We start from the raw sequence: 24,961 nt of genomic DNA on the forward strand, positions 1-24,961 counted from the left end.
TTTGTTTGATGACAGAGGCAGTGGGTGGCAGAGGCTGTGGGAAAGGAGGAAGAATGAGCTTAGCTGTACACAAAAGGATGCTGCAAAAGAGGAAGGGCATATCACTGACACTGGAATGAAATCTGGAGTTGTGGGCAAGGCGAGAGCCAGGCACTTCCTTGCAGAGATGTCTGAGGAACAGGAAAGGCCAAGGGCTGTTGGCCAGTGAAAGATGAATTAGTGAAATAGTGTGGGGACAAGGAAGAGTGGAATTTTCATTTTTAGAGGGGAAGCAGTTCTCATGTAGATTGAGAGATTTTAAGTAAATTTCTGTCAGGTGTTACATTCCTGGGGTATTTGAGCAACAACAAGCAAGAGGGCCAGGAGCAAACATAACTTTATGCATTGACATCTGACAAATGGGTTTGAGATTTCAGAGTAGGGGGGAAAGTCCATGTTTATCACAAGACACCCTTATTCCTGTCCTCAGCTGTCTTCCAGGCACGCTCTTTTTCTGGATGCAAACTGTGCTCCCAGCTTCTGTAATCCCATGTTTGTTCCCTTGCTGGCCACGAAGTTGCTCTGCCCCAAGGTTACTCATTGCCCATGCTGTTCTGCATGGTTCCATTTTTATCCTGCTGCTGCCTCTTACTCTTTTCTGCCTGTGCTGCAGTGTAGCCCCGGTTGTACCTTTTCTGCGCTTTTGGGTGGGCGTGGGAGCTGGTGCTGCAGCATTTCTGACTGGTTGCTGCCTGAGTACCTGTGAGCTCCCAGACTCTGCTTACCCATGATGTGGCTGTTGGCCTCTTTTCCCAGGACTTGCTGCCACACTTGCGGGGTATTTATATACGTTGCCCAAAATTTAGACGGAAAAAAACAAACGCAGAAGCAGTTCTTCTCCAGCAGCTCTTTCCCACACTATGGCTTTTAATCGCCGAGATCTTTTTTTTTTTCCCCCTCATTGCATTGGTTGGTTTTATTTACTTCTGCTGTGGGAGCCACTCTCTGTTGTCTCCACAGCTAGGATTGTGGCTGGCTTACCAATGACTTATTGCTTTCCCCACTGGGTCTGACACGCACAACGCAGGAAGGCAGGGACCCTGGATACTGGAAGGGGTGGGGAACTGCATTTACTACCTGCTTCCTTCCCGTCAGCTAGCCAGCATGCTGCATAGCATGAAGCTTGTTAAGCTTCCTCTCGGTGAAAATTTTTCATCCAGTATTTTTAGGTGTGATCAAACCTTTTTACCTTGATTTTTTTTTTTTGTTCTGTTTTTTTTTTCTTTTCTTTTGATTGGCACATTTCTAAACTTGCAGGGAGGCTTCTTTGCCATTAGTATTTCCACACCAGTCTGACTTGTTGCAGTGTAAAAACACAGACGATTAATCATTAAATATGTGTGGAATAGTCAATGTCTCAGGTCATGAACAACATGAAACATGTTTACACAGCCTTACTAGCTGTAGTCCATGGCTGTATAGCATTTTGTAGCTCAGTGTGCAGTCAATATCAACCCAAACACTGTTAGAACCAGCGTTTAAAGTATGTAGATTCATAGCTAGGCCAGAAGGGACCATTACGAATTCCTAAAATGATCTCTGATATAACTTCAGTTCCAGAACTTTATTCAGTAACTCCTGTGTTACTGGAGTCCAATAACTGAGCCACAGCACGTTATGCAGGAAGACTTCTGCTCTTCATGTAAAGATTTCAGTGATGGGGAGGATATAAGATCTCTGGATGTTCTTTCAATGCTTAATTATCCTCCTTATTTGCTTTTTTTTTTAAGTGCCCTATTTATAGTTTGAATTAGTCAAGCTTCAGTTTCGAACTATTAGATCTCATTATCTCCTTTCCTGCTAAATATTGTCAAAAGACTACTCTTGATATAGGTGCTTTTAGATAAAGTCACTTAACCTTTTCTTGGCTAAACTAGATAAGAGATTCTTAAGGTTGTCAGTCTTCCTGTAAATCTTCCAGATTTCAAATTCTGTCATCAGTGTGAATGTTTTCTACTTCAGACGTTGTCCTTAAAGTTAGGACAACACAACTGAAGATTGTATGCCAGAAGTAGTCTTCCTAACATGAGGTATAGAAGTAACTAAGTACCTTTTGGATCTCTGGTCACAATGTTTAAGAGGTATTAACATAGGATTTTGCAATTCCTGCATGGGTTCCTCTCATTTTTTTAGGATGTTTCTGTAAATCCAAGCTGCCTTAAAAGTCAGGCAAAGTAGCTAATCTCTAGTTCAGACTGTGGCAGTGTGTGAAGACTGGGTCTGTATCCACAAAGTCAATTTTTTTTTTAGGTCTGAGATTTTGTTTGGTTCCAGCCTTTCTGGTTTTGTTGATTAGGTGAAGCATAATAACCTCCCTAGACCTTCACTCACTCCGATGCAGCAAGAAAATATGAGAAGTTTCTCCAGCCATACACAGCACCGATAGCTGGACAGTATAGGTGTCCACTCATTCTCTGCTCCTGTGACGTTCTGATGGCAATCCCTGAAATAAAGGCAGAGTTCGGTCCTAACCCACGTGTCTTCATACCTGCAAGCCTGCAAGTTCAAGAGCTATGCTGGAGGTGCAGCTGAAAGCTGCAGTTTACCCAAACGAAGGTGGAACTAGAGGCAAACGTTTCAGGTGGAACATGAAGCGCACTCTGTGGGTTCAGACAGTGTTTTATGCCTTCCTGTTAGAAATTTCACTGTTTCTAATGTTTAAGAGCACTCTGAAGGCACTAATAGCCAGTAGTATCAGGACAATTAGTAGAGCAATTTCCTTTGGTGCAATAAATTATTTCTCACTGTTTGGTGAGCAAATGGGTCTCAGCTATGCTGAACTGATTTGATCCAGACACTGGAAATAGGAGAAGTGCAAAGTTTGGAAGGGTAAAATGCAGATCCCTCTTTGCTACAAGCCTGTGAAGGACTCCTCCTCCTCTTTGGTCAGCACAGCTAGAAATAGATAGAGAAATCCCTTTTCCTGGGGGTGATGTGAGGGCACTTTCCCCCTTCTCGCACAACCTTTCTTCTTTTAATTAACTGCTTTCTTTCCAGCCTGCCCTATTCGTATAATAGAGAAGCACGATGTAATCAGTCTTAACTTTAAAGCTCTGGAAGAGTGCGAATAATTTTCTGGTAATACAAGCGTTTCTCTGATGCTGTACTTCTCTGCAAGGGGCTTTTAACCCATACTTTTAGACATGCTTGCGTAACATCCACCTCTTCCCTAGTCAACTAAGTACCGGGGGCATTGTATATGAACTGTCACCAGCGAGCTGGAGAGTATGTTTTCCTCTATTTTAGTTCTGTAGTCAGAAAGTACAAGGATTCTCAGTTCACTCTTTGTCCCTGGTGTGTATGCTGTGGTAGCTTTGCTGATCTGATCTCTGAGACTGCACTAATGTCAAATAGGAGGAGCATTTGGAAAATGGAGATGTTTACCAAGAATTCAAGAGAAGCAAGTTCAGCTCTCACACAAGGCTGTGCTCTCTGTGCCTTCTGTGACCTTGGACATCTTGTTTTAGTTTCTCTACTGTAAAATGTAAAAAGAGGAGAAGAATGTAAAGACTCTTAAAAGTCGTGAAAACTAATACAGTGACTGCTCAGATATTGTGATAATGAAGAGCGCTGAGATTGTTGAAAGTACTGAAACTATTTGTATAGCCCCTATCTCTGAGAAAACTTACTCCATGTTACCATGGGGAAAAAGTTATCTTTTTTTTTTCTTTAAAGTTTATTAAAACCAATCTTTTCTGTCTTTATTGGTACAATGTCATTAGATACTCATTTTGTGCTACTGCCAATACCTTGTGGTAAAAAATTCTTGGAACTGAATAGAGGGTACAGCATTTTAAGAGATGGATACAAGAGCTCATCTCTGTGTCTATTAATATGCTTTGAATCAGAGAGAAAATAGCTTTTTCCTTTTTTGTAATATACAAGATGAAAATCAGGTGCTTTGCCTTCTGCAACAGCAATTGTAAATATGTGCTAGAGGCTTCATGGTTTTCTTTTTCTTCTTCCACATAAAACTTGCTCAACAACAGACACAGAAATACCAGTGCTGAAAAAGGACTTGCTGCATGCTCTGATCCTGTGCAGCAGCATTCCCCCTTGCATGTTTCTGTTGATTTGTACAGTATGATTTTTATCTCTGAAGGGCATCTTCCCTTGGGAATGCTTGTATGTGTGTTTGGGGAAGTGGACCCCATGGACAAAAATTTCACAGTGTTCTCTATTGATACAAGCATGAACAAGAGTTTATTTTTTTCCTTTGAACTAATAACTCTTCTTTCTTTAGTGTTGGCATCCTTCAAATGCCTGTAGCCTGTTGTCATAGTTGTCATAGCAAGGCACACTACACATACTTTTCTCTATACATGAAACAATTATTCTCGGCAGCAACTAAGTTTTCTTGGTGTTGTTTTTTCTGAACCGCCAGCCGCCTGCATTGATGTTCAGAGTAAAATGACACTTTAGATATCAAGGTACATAGATCACCTCACAGGGGATAACTTTTATGTTGGGACTGCAGTGTTTTTGTCTTGACTGTACTCACTTTTTGGGGGGTTGTGGAGAAAGCGAAGTTCCTATTTGTAACATCATTTTAGTACGTTTTTGTTTCAAATGTAAGGTTGGATTTTGATCTTTGTCTTATCAGTGTACAATATTTCCAGGCTACAGCTGATTTTGATGAACTTCAGGGTACTCAGACCTGGTCACATAGTCAGATTGCACTTTTTATTTCAGGATCTCTGTGTCCCTTGTGATAACGATGTGTTCTACTACCCTCATTAAGGAGGACAGAAGGGAAATTGTTTCGTTTTCTGCAATTATATTATATTAAAAGCTTTAAATTTTTAGCAAGTGTTTCATAGGAATCTTTCTGCATGCCTGTCTATATCGGTATTTGATACTCTGATTCAGTTGGGACCAGTCTGGTGGCTCTGTATTAGTGCTACATCTCTGTGATCCTGCCTGTACCACATTCTGCAAAAAGCCAAAGTATAACCCCCAAGAGTAGACATGATTGGCAGGGCAGGCCAAGCAGTTGGGCTCTGATTTGGGCACATTCTTTAAACTAAGGCATTTATCAGACCTGGAAGCAGTTTATTATGAATTTTATTCTCCTGAATGTGCATTGTTGCTTATATGCATCATTTGTGGTTTAAGGGCATCAGTTTTGTTTTTTTTCTCTAAAGGAATGCAGAAAACAATTAGGAGGAGGAGGAGGAGGAGGAAACACCACCACTGTCAGGGTTGCCAACGATCCATTTTTTCTGTATAGTCTCTATTAATTATGCTGCTCCTTTTATTAATCCTTTGGCACCTGTTAATTATTCTACAATTTTGGCTAGCAGCTGGAAAGCCACTTTGAAGCATTAAGCATATTGTTATTTAGTACTAGAATATTCAATGCATTGAACCGAAAGTATGTAGTGAGATGGGAAAAAAGCCCTTCACCCTAAGCCACATTTAGAACAGCAAGCAATAAAAATATTTGCTTTGGAAGGATCTTTGTGGAACAAAACTGACTGACGCACATACAGGGAAAATAAAATAAAAGCTGCATAAGACAAAGGGACTGTAAGAGGTGGCCAGAATGTCAGATTAAGGATTCTGAGGCTAATCCTGGTCCCTCTGAAATGAGGGCATAGATTTCCACTGATTTTTGTGGAATCCGGACTGGCCTCTTTCTCAGATGTTTGGCTTTTTCCAGCCCCCTCTTTGCTCTTCTCCATGTTATGGCCACTTAAGTCTCATTCTTCCCTTTTACTGTCCGTTAAATGCTTGCCTTTCCTCCTGATCTCCTTTTCACCTTGTACTCCATTCTCTCTCTGGGTAGACAGTACTTTCCTAACTGATCCCAGCCGGCTACTGAAACCAGAGCAGTGGCACTGCTTGATACCACCTGACTGTTTGCAGTATTTATTGTTCTTGTTGTATCTTCATCTTCCACCATGGGCTTTTCTTGCATTTTTATGTTGTGAGCGATGCAGAACAGGGCCCATCTCCTTCTGCTGTTCAGCAGTGCCTCCTGGTCTTTCAATTCGTAACTCCTGAAAATCTACCAACCAGCTGCCTGGACTGTAGAGATCCCAGCTGGCCATCCTTTCAGCCTCAGTGACCATTATTTCGGTCAATCCTACTGAAGTCACTGGGCCTGACTCTTTCATGATTGCGATTTACATCCAGTTATTAGGCAAATGGGATGAAAAACTTGAGCCAAGGAGACATTGATTATGCCTGCCTCTTACCTAAGGTGGCCTCTTCCACGGGTAGCCTTAGGTGCTCATCTGAATTTAACTCATCTACTCCAGCCTCTCAAGTGTTTCTTACGGTGAATCTCAGATCAGCTTCAAAGCAATCATATGGGCAGACAGTTTGGATGGGTGGGAAGCCCAGTCTCAGATTCGCTTTTGCACCACGACTGGTCACAATATAGATGCTACTATTTTACTTGACAGAGCTGGAAGATGTTGGATTCGAAACAGTGAAAACTCATTACTGATCCAGCTGGGAAAGCTTGTGGCCTTTGAATCAGAAAAATCCTGCTTTACATTTTTCTGTGTGGTCTGTTTGTCACTTGTAGGAAACCAAGTCCCTTGTCACAGGGTTTTCATCAGGGTGACTCAGGGCCACTTCAGTTGTTACCTTTGATGTAAACAGCTGGTGAGTTGAACCCTAAATCTATTAGCTCCTTACTGCTGCCTAGTGACTCTAGCAGAAGCATCCAGGTTAAGTGTGAAAAAAACTTGTCATAAAGGGCCAGTGCTGTGAGCTTGTTTCTGCTTCTTGAGACAGGGTTTTAGAGTCAAGTCTTCTTTTTTTTTTTTTTTTTTTTGTTTTCTTAACAAATGTACCTGGTTGTTACCCAGGCAGAGTTAACAGAGCAGTTTCCTGCACTGAAAGTTGCCAGTGGAAGTGTGTGGAGGGATGAGATCCTTCCTGCCCTGGTGGGAATTTGCAAAGCAGTCCTGAGGTGGGAGAGTGAGAGACCTGTGCTTTGGGGTATGGAGAACTGGCTGTGTGGGAGTCCCAGTGGTGCTAAGCTGGTCTTTTACACTGCTGCAAAGCTTCACTTCAGTGCTTTAAATCACCAAAATGAAGACTCGCCTCTATTCAGAGGGGAAAGGAAGCTGTGTCACTTTAATCTGGGATTCAAGCCGATCCCTTGTGGAATTCCCGTGGAAAATGTGAGGAGGAATAAGAAGCAAAAGCAGCAGGACGTTTATGGTATTGCTGAGTTGGAAGCATTTTTAGCTTTGTCTTAAAGGAAAACTGTCAGGACCAGTGAATCTAAAATTAGCTTGCTTTTCTCTTTCCATCCCAGTGTGTCTGTTTAATTTTTCATTTGTGTTATGTTATAAATGCTTCCATATTCTTTTTTTTTTGAGAAGTAAAATTAATGTAAAGAACTCAGTGTTCATAAATAGCCCTACAATTAAAGAAAACATAGAAGACAAACTGCACGTAAGCTGTGACTCACAACTTCACAATAACAAACCATTGTGTGGTGAGCGCCTAACAAGAAAACACAAGAATGGCAGAAAGCCCCACAGAAACTACATAGTGCGCTTGCGATGTCTGCTCCCCTAATAAAAAAATGGAGCTGAGCCTCTGAACGTTGGAAAAGAGTACCACTGTCCAGCACTGAGAGGGGCACATAGTGCGTGGGGAGAAACCCGTTGCAGCTTCAGGGTACTAGGGATTAATGTAATTGGTCTCGTGTATGCACACACACAAAGAAAACAATTATTTGTTGTCACTTATAGGAGGCTGGATTTCCTTCTGCTGTACTTGTATGTCTTCTCTTCCCTGTGCAGGCACTCCCTCTGATACTTTTCAAATACAACCTGGCAGAATATCCATTAATCAGAGTTTTACTGCTGAACCAGAAGGACAAAATGGTTCATAAGTTTGTTGAAGAAATCTTTGGTAAAATGGTTTCCTCAAGACTCGGAGGCCCAGTTCAGCACCTCAGCCAAAAGCCTCTTCTCAAGATCAGTTTCCAAAGATACCTGGGAGGGGGAACCACTTGTGCATCAGCCATTGCAGTGTTGTGGATGCTTGTGCACTGTCTGTCTTTTATGGGATGAGTATGTTTGAATGTGTTTGGTCCTTGTGTAAACTATGTCATGCAGGACTGGCATGGTGCTAGTAATGTAGCAGTGGTCTTTTTTCAAGAACTTAGGAGTCATTTATGTATTTAATAGGCACCTGGTTGGTGGTGGTGTAAGTTAATAGACAGTCACCATTAATTTGCTTTCTAGAGTCACAGCATTTGAGAGAGTTGCTCAGCTCCACATCTTTGTTTATGAGTTGTTAAGCATAAAAATCAAACCTTGGAAATAGCCCTAAGCACCCTGCTTCTTTTACTGCAGATACCTGTCTAGTTTTGATCTTCATATACTTTTCTATCCCACTGAAAAAAGCATCCATTCTGCCCTGGCAGCAGGTCATTCTGCCCTGTTGCAGTTATACAGACCTGAACATGAAAATGTTAAATTACACCGTGACAAGTTAAAATGAAATTCATGTCTCTAATATTAACCAACATGTTCTTCCTGCCTTTAGAGTCCACCTACGTAGCGTAGGGTGTTCTGCTATCAGTGGAGAGGTATCATGAGGGACTCCCACAGCAAAATTCTCAGTGTTGTGGGGCTTGATTTGGAGGCAGTGCAAGTCTTCCTATAGGAGAGTTTGACTGGATCATTGTAGCTGGAGATGCACCATTCAAGTCCCAGAGTTACCTGTAGAACCAGATCATATGTGCTGCAAAACACTGGACCTGTCTCCTGCGGACAAACAAGATCCTACCCGGCTTTTGCCCTATTGTGGTCCTGTGGCATGTGAAGGGATGGTACTCGAATACGGGCTTTTAGTATCACATAATCTCTAATAAGAGTGGTAGTTTTACTGACTTATGGGCTGTGCCCCACTGGACATGCCCTGGGGGTGGAGGAGGAAGCAGTGCACTGGGCGACAGGAGTTCAGGCGAGAGGGTCTGACAACTATATGACTGCAATGAAGACCTGCTCTGAACAAAACAGTTGTAGTCAGCACTGTGAGAGTCAGCTCTTTGCCAGAGTGATAAATTTTCCAAATGCCTTCTGGTAAGGATAAGCTCTAGGATCACACTGATTTCAGAGGAAAATACTGTAGTGCTGGTAGTGAAATTGTGGTATCTCGGCATCCTGCAAAAAAGGTTTATTTTCTTAACTTATTAATATGTTCTCAGCATTCTCCTGATTTCAGTTCTTTAGAAACATTTTTTTGTTTCCCTCAGGTGTCCTAAAGCTTCTTGCTTGCTGAACAAACCTCCCAGAGGGGTCGTGACCTGGTCAGAGCACTGACATTTTATTTTAAACCCACCAGCAGAAAAAAACCACAATATTTTTGAAGGGAAATTTCCTTTTTGGGTTTTTGTATCCCTGAAAGAATTTCCGATGTAGGCAGACAGTAATTCCCAGCTACATACTTCCTGATAAGGAAACCTCTCCAATAAATGCAACTATAAATAGCTACCTTTTTAAAAACTTAGGGAGATTTGTTTAGCCTTTCTTTCAAACTGTTGGAAGAAAGGGACAGTGTAGCATAAGAATCTTAGGTTTGGCACCCATAAGCTCTCCAGATCCGCAAATTAAGATTTTTACTTTGCATCTGTACATTCAGTTACATAAAGTTTAGATGTTTGTTTTTGCTGCTCATCGGTCCCACAACACTGTAAAAGAAAAAAAAAAACCCTCCATTTTATATGGTAAACATAAATTACATGTTGCCTTCCTCATGAGGGAAAAGTATTACCTGCTCTAAGCAGAATTCTTAATGCCTTCGCGATGTGTTTGTATTTTAGTACTTCTCTTTCTATATATAATTTGTTAAGGTGCCTTGTCATCTCAGAATGAGAAGTGGGATCTTCAGCTGCATTTTTTCATGTTTACTGTGGATGTATTGTAGCAAATTTACAGTTAGACATAAATTCCCCTGTTTCTAAAAGTAACTTGCTGGGACAATTTTGTGGTGTTAGTTTATAAACGGTCTGAATTTTCTGTGTTATCCCCCCCTTATATGATTGTTTCCTGCATTTTTAACGTCATGCCTTTCACTTTGGACTCTTGCTAAAATTGTCCTTTGCCAGTCCTGCTTTTCCTTGTTCTTTTAACAACACCAAACAAACAGTACCTTCAGAAAACCGAATAATCATTTACCTACACAAAAATGTATAGAGATGAATAAATTTGGTGCAAGGTTTAGCGTGGAAATGTCTTTGTCGGTTAGATTTCAGACCAGCTGTATTTGTCATTCAGATTACCGTTGAAAATGTATGTGTTAGCTAGCTTGATTGTTTTATGGAGGACAAGTTTGCCTCATAAATCACCTTGATCAGCACCTAGACATTAGCTAGACCCTGATTTCTATCCTACAGTGGGGAAGGGACCATGGGTCTGCTTCCAGGCTGACATGTCCTGACTGCTGCCTGTGGGCAGGTGCCTCCAGCCAAATCCCAAGGCCTGTCTAGGGACAGGCTTCTTCATAGGGGATGTTAGGGGCTGGGTCATTGTCTTTTCTCACTTGTTCCTGTCAGGAGCACTCTTCCTAGTATTCCTCCAGGGACTGAGATGCCCATGATGGACTCCATGCCGTGCATGTCATCAGTTGCACTGTGGCAAAATCCCTGGAAGGGTGAGAGTACAACTTCTTCAGTGCTGGCAGTCAGTGAAGAGTTGAGGGCCCAGCACAGCAGAGTGGGGAGGTCAATAATCTCCCTTTTCCTCCTTCTCCTCCTCCTTTCTGCTTGCAGTGATTTCACAGGATCTTATGACTTGTGGCCAAATCCTACCCGCAAGGGCATTCAGCTGCCGTGTGCCCCTCCTCTTGGCCCACTGATTGTGCTCCCAGCTGGCTCAGGGGAAAACAGATTGCACAAGGATGCAGCTGGTGGAAGATCCCTCCTTGCCCTTATCATTCTTTGTTTACTGAAACACTTTGGCAGGGCTCAGTGCGTGCCCCTCTGCAAATGTTGGTAGTGTACCCTTGAGTGCATCGCTTGTACTCCCCTTTCCTTTGCAGATACCTGAAAGGGTTTTACCCTCTTTCTCCTGTGCTTCTTTCTTGCTGCACTGGGAAGGTTGATCTGCATGTGCAGGACTTGCCACACCTCCTCAACAGGCCCATGGAATATGCACAATTAATGCAATATTAGTTAATTACGGGGAGAAGTCGCTGCTGGCACAAGAACCAAGGCTTGCAGCTTATAAAGAGAATGCTTTGATGCTGAGCTTTAAAGAACATTTCCATCAACTCAAGCCAGATTCTGTGATATTTAAACCCTTTCTCCATATAGATCCAGAGCTCTCAGTTCTGCCATCCGGGGCACTAACAACAAAAATAGTAGTGGCAAAGGAGAGTTCAGAAAACACAACTGGGGAACGACCCTCATGAGTAAAATTGTGTGAGTCCTAGATGGAAACAGTGGGGCTAAACCAGAAATATTTTGTCAAGCCAGCTTGATAGACGATTGCAGTATGAAAAGAGAGTGACCCTCTGGACCTGCTGAAATGAACAGGAGTTGTCTCACTGACTTCAGCAGCTGCTACGGTTTGATCGAGAACATGTGTGTGCCTGTGAGTAAATGTGTAGGTTAGCACTGTGCTTCTACTCCTTTGGCCAGTGTTTGAGGGAAGAGAGATGAGGGAACGACTATGACTCTTTGTTTTTATGCAGTACTGAGAATTTCTCCCTTTCTACTTCCTCCTTCTCAGTAGCGTTGAAGGAAGTAGCTCTGGTCCCTGCCGGTCCACAAACCAGTTACTCATTTCAGTTCCACCACTTGAGTGGGTTCTCGTGCATTTCCTAGTAGAGGAAATGTCCCTTAATGAGTGTAAGTTCCTCCTTCCTATTCTCTCTTTCGTTCTGATTTCTTCCAAACAACCAATCTCGTTCAGTTTTTAACCTCGCTGCTGGCTTTCGCTTCCTCTCCGTGCTTCAGTGAAGGCGTTTTGTCAGAAACCCCCCTCTGTACACAGATATTTCTCTGTTCCCCATTTTTTTTTTCTGTGTCATACTTCTTTATATCTTGCTTCCTTGGAAACTTCCTTAGTAGTCTTATTACCTCTGGGCTTTTAGCTGCATTACTCTGGGTAGTCATTCTGTGTTTCTGGGTGTGTAATTGTTTAAGGCACCTTGATCTTTTTATTAGAGGTATTTTTTTTTTACTGCTCTTTAAATACTAATAGGCAGTGGTGACAAATGTTGTTATTAAATACACAGGACTTATTTCATCACTGCTTTACGGCTTATTTAGTGGTTTTCAATTGTTGAAAGTGAGCATAACCAAATCACGGCAGATATTTTCTACTTCCACTTTGTGTTGTTCTCAAGGATGCAGTGCACAGTGTCAGGTGGTGGTGAATGGGTCACATGCAGAAAAAGTTTTTCAAAGTTCGGTGCGGGATTGAAGCCTTGAAGCTTGGCAAAATAGGAACAAAGGATATCACTTAATGTCTGTAAGAGCTGGAACATTTACAGCCCTCCAATTTTTACACTCTTTCTGTGTTGAAGTCATCCGCAACGGAAAACAAGTGGAGAGACTGGGAGTGACAGCAAAGGTAACTGTGACAGCAAGACGAGCTTTAAAGGAGTCAGTGTTTGTTGTTGGCCTCCTGCCACACCATTATCAGTAGTGCAATAACAACACTAACTCTCAGAAAGTTTGGTGGCTGATTCAGTTCAACAGAACACCTAGAAGTAAATCCAGATGTCTTTGAAATCGTTGGCTATGCAGTGTTGTGGTGAGTTCTCTGCAATTATGAGTTTCTTGTGACAGTTTAGGGGAATCCAACTAGTTCAGAATAACCCTGAGAGCACAGCTTCTCACCCAGAGCCTTTCTCATGCTCCATCATTTGCAGTGAGAACATCTGTGCACAAAAACCCCACTATAACTCAGAAAACAGTTAACAATCAAAATTTATTTCAAAGCTGAGAGGTTTCGGATTTTTTTTTTTTTAAATGTGTCATGTTATGTATCTCCACGTACACATGCTTGTCTAGATCCTGCAGAAAGGAGGATTTAGTTTTAATACACAGTCTGCTACTCTTCCTTTTTATTTTGAAGCTAAGAGTTACAACATGTTACAAACATTTCTTTTAGGCAGAGTTGTAAAATTACTGCCTATGGCCTGAAAAAGTGGATGCAGAAGATGGTGGCGGTGGTGGAAGGCACCTTTCATTCTGTGTATGCTGCCCAGTAGGTTTGCAATGCTGTCTCCCCACCATCTCTGCTTCCTTAAGTAGGCACCAGAGGGTTAGCTGATGTTTGAGACTAGAGGCTGGGGTTTAAACTGGTCTTTCAGTTTATTTTTACTGGATCAGCTGTACAGAGTCAGCAGTATTGTGTATGGCTTGAAATCTGTAAGTGGGCTTAAAATTTTAGATGGGGCTCAATTGGCTGCATTTAATGCTTTCTTACTGAGTGTGCTCTACAGGCCACTTCGTGAAGACTACAAGTGTGGAGACTATTCCACAAACAGTCTTGGCACCACATTGGAAACCAAAACAATCAGAGTGGCATAACCTATTGCGAGTAACGGTAGCTCACACTGATAATTTCAACCTGCAGTGACTGGACCACCACTGTGAAGCATCTTCACAGTACAATTTTATAAGTTGATGTAACATTAACAATGTGAAGGCTATAAAAATCCAGTTAGTGGTACGAATGCTGACTCTTCACCAGCACTAAATTACACATATGCTTTGTATATTTTGAGCCTCAGGACAGCCGCACTTTAATAGATCCTGACAACTGGAGAAGCAGGGACATATCTTTCTCTGTGTGAACAAAATGCTCAATGTGTCTTTACCACTTGAAGTTACGGTCGGCTACTGTTTCTAGTGTCACTCAGAATTGGGATGAAAGTAAATTATTCTTATTTTAGTAATGTTTTCTCCGTTGTTCTTGAAAGGCAGCAACTCATTCATATGGCTCACAGTACAGGGAAGTCTCATCCAGAAGGATGTTGTGGTTATTCAGCAGAAAACAATTTTTGACGTGAGTAGTTCATGACTCTTTCATGTGGTTTTACACTAAAACCTGTGAATGTCCCTTGACAGAGGGACAGATTTAGGATATTTGTCAAAAATCAGTCACCGCTCTCAAATTTGTTTAGCAACTCTGCATTGATTTCATGACTTTGCACCAAAATTGTAAGGAGTATAGAGTTCTAACACAGTCTTGTTGGAGCTCATGAACTTGTAGAGAGGTTTCATAACACCGTGAGTTTGTTCAAACTCAGTCCCACTCATGGTGGTTTCATCCACATGGTCATTTTTAATACAGTAGCGGACCTAGCTAGAACAGACTGTTTACCTAGTTTTCCCATTCCCAGGAGAGTAGAGGAGGGGACGGGACTCTGCAGTTTGAGGAAAAGATAGTTTTGTAAGTGAATGGTTTGGTAGAGAAAATGTTATCATGTGGCTATGAAATCACACTCGATAGGGAGAAGGTGGACAGGGAATGATTATTCACAGTTCCTCACAGAACAGCAAACCCAGAAATCCGAGATAAATCATTGAGTAACATCTCTGAAAGAATCAAGAATAAGGATGCGTCACTGCATGAAAGAAATCATTGCAGGAAGATGTTTTAAGGGCTGACATTGCAAATGTATCTCTAAAAGTAACCAGATAAACCTGGGGAGAGGGATAGCCCATTTGGTCAGTATGGAAACAGTGGGCTGGATGCAACCACAGTTCATGACATCCTTAAACCACAGGTTACCAGAAACCGAGACAAGTAATGTATACAAGGTCCAGCACAAAAAAACCCTGAGGCTGTTACGCATTTTATTTAACAAATTAAGAAAATCAACTCTGATCACCCTCGAAATAGTCCCCTTCTGAGTTCACACACAGCTGCATATGATACTGCCAATATTCAAAGCAATTTTGCAGGTCATTTTTTGAAGGGCTGTTGAGGATCTCTGTTGTTTTTTGCTTTCACATCTTCTGCTGGCAAAAAAATGGGTTTCTTTGAGTACCGACTTGATCTTTGGGAAGAGGTAGAATTTGCAGAGGCAGTTCTGGCAAATAGGGTGGGGTGCTCAAACACATTGATGTTGTTATTAGCTTAAAAACTGCTTCACAAAGTATTGTGGAATGGTGCATTGTCTTGGTGTAAAATCCATCTGTTTCTCCACAATTCTGGTCATTTTATTTGGTGCGTTCATGCAATTTCATCAAGACTTGTGATACCGCTAATTTACCATCTGGCTGCCATTGCAGTACCCTGGATATCAAAGAAAACAATCAATGTGGCCTTGAGCTTTGAACAACTCGTGTGCTTCTTTTGGTCTTGGAGATGTTGCTGACTTCCAGTGAGTTGATTGTCACTTGGTTTTCGGATCATGCATAAATATGCAAGTTTCATCACAAGTAAATACCAAATTAAAAAAATCTAGTTCACTCTTTATGCGTTGCAAAATGCCCAAACACAATTCCTCTGCTGATAGTGGGTTTGGAGCCGTTTTTGCACAAACCTTTTTCGTGATGAATTCTTCCGTTAGAATGTGTCAAAAACTTTTCCCATCCAAATGAACTTTCTCAGCTACTGCTTGAACACCCTACCTTCTGTCTTTTTGAATCACGTCTTGCACTTTTTCAGTGTTGCAACTGGTAACTGCTGTGCATATGTAACCTGGGCAGTCATCATCTTTCACGCTTTCTCTGCATTCTGAAAATTGTGCCTTTCAAAAACATGCACGAGAAATGCACTCTTCACCATAAGCCTCAGACAATAACTGAAGTGTTTCCTTTGTGGATTTCTTCAGTTGCACAAGAAACTTGATATCAACTAATTGTTCAGTCTTGCACACTGACGTTTTCCGGTTGAGGGTAAGAAAACATCTGTATTTGAACACACATCCACTCATACTGAGTGAAGAGATTGAGTTGAGCATTGTCTGTGACAGGTTAGAACATGTTCTATAACCTTGTCTCTGTCTCTCTGTTCCCACTCTTGGTTCCCAAGCTATAGCGTCAGTCTTGGGGTTTATTTTTGTGTCAGACCTTGTATTATAGAAGAGATTGCTTCATGTTTCTGTATACTTTTTGCTTATGCAGCCGTTAGTGAAGACATTTGGCTAGATAGGTCGGTGATCTTTTCTAGTATGGCAGTTTTTATATTTTACCCCATCTTGTAACCATCTCCGGTGATTTGACAGTAGTGTGGATGCCATCCAAGCAGATATATGTTCAGTATGCATATGCTATGCCAGAGGGCTTCTTTTAGGTTATAACTAACTCATCAGCTAGGTGCCACAGATAAAAAATTAAGTTGGGGGATTTGCCTTTAAGTAGTTCTGACAAAAGTCTCTTTACACAACAGCTGACTAAATCACCGAATGTAATGCCAAGGGCAGCAATAGAAAAAAAGTCATGTAAATTAGCTGGCGAGAGAACAGGACAAAGCTATCTGGTGAAGGAGGGAATGGGAGAGGAGGAAAGGCAGCCACCTGCTGAAGCTTTGGCTTCAAGGACCAGATCTCCCCCATCAAGTGCTTGAAAAACAAATTTTGAAGTTCAGACCAACAGGGAAACATAGAGAATCTATGTTCCTAGTGTACGGGCCTCTAGAGGATTGTGATCACCCTGTATGAGATTCTGTTATTCCTAGCACTTGTTTCTCCTGTGTGCCATCAAAGGCTTGCTTTCATTTTCCTGTTGTCCAGTCCAAGTTTGGCGCATGTGCCTTCTGTGGCCCTATCTCATCTGCGTAACGTGGATTTCAGTTCTGCTTCCTCTGTTGCCCCAAACAAAGGTTTGGATTTCTGAGCGTAGTCATCAAAAGTGTTATTATTCGGTATTAGCTGTGCTTTGAAATGATAAATAAAAAACTTACTGGAAGTCTGGCAGTGGTTCTGAGTTGTGTCACCTTTGCTAAGGGGCTTCATAAAATACCGTACGTTGTTATTCACTCTGGCCCGGATGTTCTTGGCTCTCTCCCACTTGATGATTCACAAGATGTCTGTGAGATTAATTTTTGTAAATTTGGTTTCCCCTCTTCTGTCTGTACATTCTCCCCTCTCTCCTCCTTTGCTTGTGAGTCTTCACTGCAAAAAAATCATTAAATAAATCCCATAGGATGTATAAGGGATGGAGTGCACTCTCCAGTGTGCTGTTGGAAGAGTTCTAAGATATGGTGCAAATTTCCTCCCTGATTTCCAAGTAGGGGGTTAGAGTAGTTTGGGAAGTTTTTCTACAGCTCCCCCTACTCTTTCCCTGCTCTTTCTCAGCTCTCTCTGTGTGCCCTGTGTCTGTCTCCTGAACAGAGAGATATATTTTGCTAATAGAAGCTCAGCAACTCGTGTTCTCCAAATGCTTCTGGCTGTCTTTGGGGAGGAGACAGAGGGAGAAAAGACGGGTGAGGTGGGGGTCTCTGCACGCCCGTGCGAGGGCAGAGCCTCTGATCCTGGTATGCCGACTGCAGTAAGCAGGCAGGGTTGTTTGCAGGGCTTGCATGCCAGAGTCTCTTCAAACAGCTCTGCTCAAAGGCATGAGCTGGGCTCACTTCTGAGGGAAATTTCCTTTTTGGGGAAGTTGCTGCAAAGGAATTTCCTGTGTGGGCAGACAGAGCTTCCTGACTTGAAGGCTTCTTGGAAGGGAAACCATTTCATAATGAAATGATAAATTAAAGACATACCAGCCTGGTTCGCTTCAAAACAGCTATTGAGAGAGCTCAGGCAGTGCACCATTATACTCCCGCGCAGAATGAAAATAAATTGCATCCTGACAGGATTCTCCGTAGTGGAGCATATCCTTCCCCCCAGCCTTCCTCCCTCCACGTCTCACTTTCCTATCCTCCCTCCTGCTTTCCCCCCTCCCCTGCTGCACAGAAGCAGCACACAGTTGCTGTGAAAAGTGGGCACTGTGGCTGCTGATGTAGTTGTGGCAAGGAGAAATTAGGGGTACCAGCACAGTTTAAGTCAGTGCCTAGAATAAGGAATGTCTTGGCGTGGTCGCAAAAATAGCTGGGAGGAAGGGCTGCAGATATCTATTTCCTGATAAATAAGAGGAAAAAGAGACCTTTGCTCCATCCCAGTCAAGACACAATGGAGGGAGGGCATCCCCAGAGAGCTTAGGCTATTACAGCCGAGTTTTCAATAGACACAAACTGGCTGATATTATTTCTCTGCTCTGCACCGTCCAATCCATTGAAAAGTGCAGGCAAGCGCTTGTGGGTCTCCGTGCCCTAAAGGATGCCTGTAGCTTCGAGCTCAGGTGAACTGAGTGAAGAGCTTCCATTAGGCTGCTTGGGTTCCTGAAGACATTGCACATGCAGATAGAGGATATGAGTTCAGATGGCATGGGAGTAGGGGGAACAAACAAGCAAGAGTTTCTTTTGCCTTTCTGTCTCTCAGCTATGTTGTCTGTAAACTTCATGGGTGATTCTGCTCACAGTACCAAGTTCCATGAAGTGATCTGATGTGTGTTGCTAAAGGTGTGGCATCAGCATTTTATTTTCTCCCTTCAGAGAAGGCCTTTATTCCTTGCCTCCTTTTTGGCTGGGAATTCAAGCTGCTTTAATCTTTAGCAAGAGTTCCCTGAACTGGTGTGAATTATGTGCTTTGTGCTGCCAAAGAGGCCTTATCCCTCTCCATTGCTTAGTCTTAGGAGCTTTGAAATGCTCGAACTGCTGGCAGAACGTTGCTTTCTGTTATGATTTTATAGTGACTATTGCACTTTTGCGAAGTTTTTATTAAAAATGCGTCTATTGTAATCACGTGACAATGGAAGAATCTGAGTTTTTATTTGTGTTTTTTTAAAGCAAACCTCTGGCCTGCATAAAGAAAAGCAATAAAAGGTGATCGACAGGACTCAGAAGTCAGATACAGAGGACCTGGAAGAAAAACATGCATGTGTGTATGCATGTGATTGTATGCATACGATTTATTTTTTACAGTAACTTTAGCAGTTTGTAGCTTCTCTGTGTTGAAGGCTTGTTGACTTATTTTTGGGTTCTTGGGATTGATAGTTCTGTAAGTATTCAAGAAACAGGACTCTAATATTGATCTGGGATGTTGTCAACAACAATGTGTAATCATTCCTCATGTTGTACAGATACGCAAAACATAAAGTCCAAAATGCAGAATTTTGCTAGTCATGATTGGCATGTGCCCACAAATCAGAAGAGCACCATGAAGGCAAATCTGACACTGCTGTGGCCAGGGCCGTGTCACAACTGTCCAAACAGATGCTGCTGCTTCTTAAATGACAGGAAGGATCTGTCTTGAGAAGCCTGTACTAGGGACATGCCAGTCTTGGTGCTGCAGCATACAGGAGTTCCTGGGAGAAACAGACTTCTATTGTATGGTACTAGCCTCTGTCCTTTGTTCAGATGTATCATTGGGCCAGACTGGGTTGAAAACTGAACAGTTTGGAGCTTGCATTTTGAAATGTTCTCTTTCCTAAATGGGTGAAAGTTGTGTGGAAATACTCAAATGGTGATGCTCAACATAGTTACTTGTGCATGGTGCTGGTTTGAAGAAGACAGTTTCTGCAATCAAGGTAGACTTGAGTGAAAGAACAGTATGAAAATACCTACTTTCTTTTAAATCTGTTTTGTAAGACACCTGGTAATTTTTGTGTGTAGTGCACTTGCTTGTGGAAGTAGATGTAGAGTTGAGGACAGCCTCTCAGAAATGGCTTCCATACCAGATACAGTGCCTGTTCAGCTTGAAAGAGCTTAGAGGCTAAGTTGTTAGCATTTGCCTAATGTGGATGACATACCTTGGAAGGGGACTTGTGTGGGGTGTTTAACAGCCTTACTGCTCAGCCTGTTTAATTTTGAGTTGTGATGTGCCCAGAAATGTGCTGGGCAATCTTAACTACAAAGGGTGGATAAATACTGGACTCAGTACTTTTATGCTGTCACCACCTTCTGATAGTATTAAATTAATGATTAAAATCAACATGCCATGTACTGTTTGCATAAGTTGCTCCTCTTTCTGTCCTTGCTAATACATTTTGTTCAGCTAATCTCCACCTAAAGCAACTTCATTGCATTTTCTGCCTGCCTGCCTCTTTCTTAGGGTATATCTCTCTCTCTGTGTGCTTGACACAGCCTCAGCCAGTTCTGGGGTTTGCCATCCCTCCTTCCCAAACCATGAACTCCTAGTCTCTCATCTTTCTCTCCCAAAGAACATAGAACTCATTTCTGTTGCCCTTCTTTTTTTTTGTTCTTTTTCCAAGTGAAAATTAAAGAGAATTACTTCTAATCTACTCAGAACTAAAATCTAGGTAACATCCTGCGATGGTGGCAGCCATAGCCACGCTGGGAGGAAATCTGAGTGGGATCACAATTGTTGAGCTGCACATAGGACGGAACAGTTCCACTAAGGTTTTTTGTTTGGTAACAAAGGTTTGCGTTGTTAATCAGGTGCCACTCCAGGCTCACTGTTCAGCTTAATGATAGTGAGTTCCAGTAAAAGACGGGTGGGAGGACACTTAATTTGTGCTGGTTTTTTATTGCTTTAAACGCACACACTGTTTGTTCTTGGCATAATATCAAAAGAGTGCTGGAAGGAAATGAGGTAGAAAAAGGACATGAAAATCACAACTGCATGACTGATCTCTAAGGGTATTGTTCCTACTTCCATGTGGAAAGCCCAGAGATTTCTAGTAGATGTTCTTGCTGGGCTGGCAGAAGATGGGAATCTTATATTTCACTTTTGGCAATAGTGGGTCAATAGGGATTTCTCTAATCAGCTAAAAACTAGCAGTGATGGAGTTTAAATAAATTGGAGGCTATTATTCTTATCATAGGAATAGCTTCTACATGGCAAGGTCTTTGAGGACAAAGGAAAGACTGGAGAGATGAGGTAGGGCGCGTCTTCCTACACTTGCTCTTGCAGGTGACATTCTAGGGCCTTACTGTGACCTCTGTCCCTCTGTGTAGAGTGTGTTTGTGCTTGAAATAAGAAAGCTAGAGATGGCAGGGGTTATAGTACATGTCCCTGCTCCAGAACAGTTAATTTCTTTATATCATTATCCAATTTCTGTGACTTTCCTTGTGAGACAGTTAAGCCTCACCCTTAGGAGGCTGGCATTCAGCCCATTTCCCTTTGATCAAGCTCAGTTCTCAGTTCCCATCTTCTGAACTACACTGACTCGAACTACTTGAAGTCTCTGCTCATGGGGTGCTTATACCAAATGTTTGCAGGCATTTGTCACTACACTGTCTCCTTCTCCTACACTGCTGCATGAAGTATGTGCAATGTTTTTGAAAACTCAGCAGATTTGGTGTTGGAAATGTTGGGAAAGGAATGTGTGAGCCAAAGATCATTTCAAGGTAGCCATTCTTTGGATTTTTCTACTACTCTGACTCGCAGTCTGTCGGGAGAATAACTGAGATTTTATCAAGCTGGATCTCACCCTGATCATTTGAAATGCTTCCTTTTTCACCTCAGTGTAATTTACAATCACAGATCTGTTGCAGTAAGAAATGTTAACAGGAAAGAAATGTAAACAGTCTGACTGTGTTTGACTTCCTCTAAATATCTATATGTTTGTGTTGAGGGAGTTATTAAATTAAGAACAAAATAAAGCTTTCCAGTCAACCTAACTTTGAGAGAGGTTCTTCTCTTGGGAATGTGGAGGGAGTGGAAATTACATGTGCAGCAACGCTATTTGGTGCGTTGCCCAGGCTGTCACTGTGACAGCATTTCAACATGGCATCAGAGACAGCTAGGCTTACACCAGCTGCATTTGCTTCCCATGAGAAAGTGGATTGGCATGGACAACCCTGAGGTTGAAAGTGTAAATTATGGACATAAGTTTCCTCTCTTGCACAATCCCTACTTAGGGGGTTTCAATTGCTATGCTTGATTGTATATGAAAATACTTAACTCCTTAGCTGCTGAAGGATGGTATAGTGATTTTCTCCAGGCAATCTGTCTGTTGGTATTTGAACGAAGGTGTCTTGAAGGGAAAGGGTGAAAAGACGCAGCTCCCTACATACTTCACTTTTAGTAAAGCATGGATAGCATAGTGAATCAGAGCACTCCTTTTTTTTAATAGTGAGGACCTATGTAAAAATTCAGCATAAGGCACTGGCAAAGTCAGAGTCTTCGTAGCCTTTAGCAATTTGCAGGTTTTTATCAATGTTTCTCTTTTATTTTTTTTTCAAGGCAGGTGGCAGCCAGTATATAGCTAAGCAAGGTGTGTCGACAGTAGGTTTACTTTTTCAGTTATCTTTCAAAGCCTTCTTGGAAATAGTTCAAAATACTCACTGCAATCCAGAAACCAGAGTTTGAAAAGGAAGTATTTCTCCTCCTAACAGAATGCCTTCTCAGTTCAGCAGCCTTGGAACTGTAGCAGGATTGCAGGAGTTGTGGCACACTGAAGAATAGTCTGAAAACAGATACAGAGATGGAATACTTTCAGTCATGATCACCTGGATTTCCCTTGTCCTTTTTACACATATCAGAGAGTCAACTGCCCAGCTAGACTACTGTGGCCATAACTATCTGGTTTAAACATTTTTTTTTGATTGTTAGCCTTTCTGAAGCAGGTGAAGAGAGGCATTCTTTCTCTTCACACTGAAACTAATTGCTTATACCTGAGAAAAGCTGTAAGAAGCACAAAGTGGTATTTTTCATAGGGAAATTTCCTTTCTAAGGAAGTTAGTCATATAAAATTATTATTTTTAAATCCAGTATGAGTTGAGGGAGTGCCCTGATTACACATTTCCTGGAAAAGGCCGTTGGTGACGTAGCATTGACTAATGAAAGCTTGTTGGTTAGAAGCAGCTCTTTTCTGTTAACTGTTTAACAAGGCAAGAGTATTTTAAAAGTATAGGACTTTGACATTTCCTTGTTCTTTCTTTTTTAGCCTACCATCAATGGGCCTGTTTACACCATTAGCAGCTGGGGATCCACAGCCCTGTTTGGAAAATAGTAAACTATTCTGGTCTAACAAAATAAGTAAAATCAAAGCCCACTTGCCATCGTTTTACCAGTAATGTGACTGTGCAGCTTAATGCCACAACCTAAATGCAAGAAGGAAGAAGAGAAACAGAAAGGAGGCACAACAAGCATGACAGCATATCAGTCAGATTTCCCGTGAAAATCAGGATGATGCTTTAGCTACTGGCGAGTGACAGCCCTCAGAAAGCTCTGTAGTCCCTGCCTAAGGGTTAAGGATGGAATTTTTTTGCCTGTATTAGAAATTCTGGGCAGGAAAGAGAAGAACGGTAGAATTGAACTTCTGTATTCCATCACTACTAATTCAGGTTTTCCTAGCATATGTTAAACCAGTGTCCAGGAAGTCTGGGAGTGGATGAGCCAGAACTTCTAAATACTCTTTTAGCTGTTCTAAGACACTGGCAATTGCATTGCTTATGCTAAGAAGAGCATGACTTGTGACTGCAATTTGTTCAACTCAAAATGACCACCAAGCCTTACTGGAAGTCAACTTAAAAAAAAAAATCCCCCCCCTACTTAAACCAAAAGAGATTTTCAGTTTTAAAATCGTCATGGTGCAGCATTTTGTTTTGAGTTTAACCCCACAATATCAACATGACACAATTATGCAAACAAGGAAATTTCCATGGACTGAATTACACAACTTCAAGAAATGGTCTGAGTTGTTAAATGAACATGAGCCCTGATGCCTTAGCATTGAAGGGTTGTGCACTCTCTGTAGCTGTTGGAGCAGAGGGAATAAATTTGCCTTTCTTCTTTCCCATTCATTGACTGAAAACACAAGTAGGTATGAGTAGTACAAGTTTGTTTGTGTGCAGTGCCAAGCCACAGGGGCATTTTGGAGGGTTAGTGCATGAGATTTACTGCCCAGTCAAAGAAGTAGCACTAAGAGGGAGATACAGGCAATGCTGCTATAGGTGTCAAAGCTATGCAGTGAGAGTCTAAAGTGTTTCCTCGTGTGTTAAAGATTTTCCTTGGTACGTCCATAGCATTCTGTATGGTCTGTGACAAGAGCTGCTCTAGGATATAATAATTTCCACCGCCATCACAAAGATTCCTGTGAAAGGTGCAACAAAGGCACCAACCAAGCCACAGTCTGTATTTCAGCTTAACACACTGGTCTTAAATGAAATAGCCTTATATTCTCACCTAGAAACCTTAAGCTTGCCCACCAGGCTACATTCTAGGTATGTTCCCATAAATTTAAGTATTAGGCTGTGTTGTTTTACTGGTGTTTCCACTGTATAACTTCACATCAGGCCCTGTCATGCTTGTTATGTCTGTAAGGGCAGAATATACCTTTTCATCTTTCAGTACTACAACTTTCATTATTACAAGGGTGCTTGGCTGTCGAAAGGATGAGTATCGCAGAGATTAAGATAATTAGGTGATTAAGGTAAGTAAAAACTCAGTACCAACATCTGACTTTGCATGAATGAAAATCAAAACCAGTAATGGCCATGAACAAATTGATCTGGGATATATAAGGTGTATGTTTGTCAGAGGAGTGAGATTCTAGAAGAGCCATCCAGCAGGATTAATGGCTCAAGCAGTCTAAACAGCTGAGGGAGCTGGTATGGTTTTAAACAAGATTAATAATAGGGAGGATTCAATTTGGTGATACTTTCTGAAGGATGATTCACTTAGAGGTCTGTTCTAAAGCAATGCCTTGTGGCCTTAAAGCTCTATGTGCTACTCGCACACATCTGGAGTTCTCAGTGAAATATATGAGGTCAAGAGCTACGAGTGTGCCCAAAATGTGTGCAAAACCTAGCATTTATTGACTCAAAAGTCCTTGTCCCATGCAGACTGTAGGTTTGTATATTAGTGGACGGGCTTAGAGTTGAGGTCAAGAAGATGAGAGAGGTGAGATGAGTAAAAGGACTACTTGTGGAGTTAGGGATTTATAGGGTAGCAGTTTCTGTGAAACCAGGAGGGGAGGGGAGGCAAGATCCCTTCAGTCTGCTTTGTGAAAAAAAAGAACAACAGAGATCCA

At 41.9% G+C, this 24,961-nt stretch overlaps 1 protein-coding gene across 3 annotated transcripts in view; it reads left to right on the forward strand.

Annotated features, from left to right (window-relative positions):
- ETV6 (ETS variant transcription factor 6) overlaps nt 1-24,961 on the forward strand; it is a 137,427-nt gene that overhangs the window by 46,533 nt on the left and 65,933 nt on the right. The window lies entirely within an intron of this gene.

The sequence above is a fragment of the Cuculus canorus genome, chromosome 1 (assembly GCF_017976375.1).
Source record: "Cuculus canorus isolate bCucCan1 chromosome 1, bCucCan1.pri, whole genome shotgun sequence".
NCBI classification, from domain to species: Eukaryota; Metazoa; Chordata; class Aves; order Cuculiformes; family Cuculidae; genus Cuculus; species Cuculus canorus.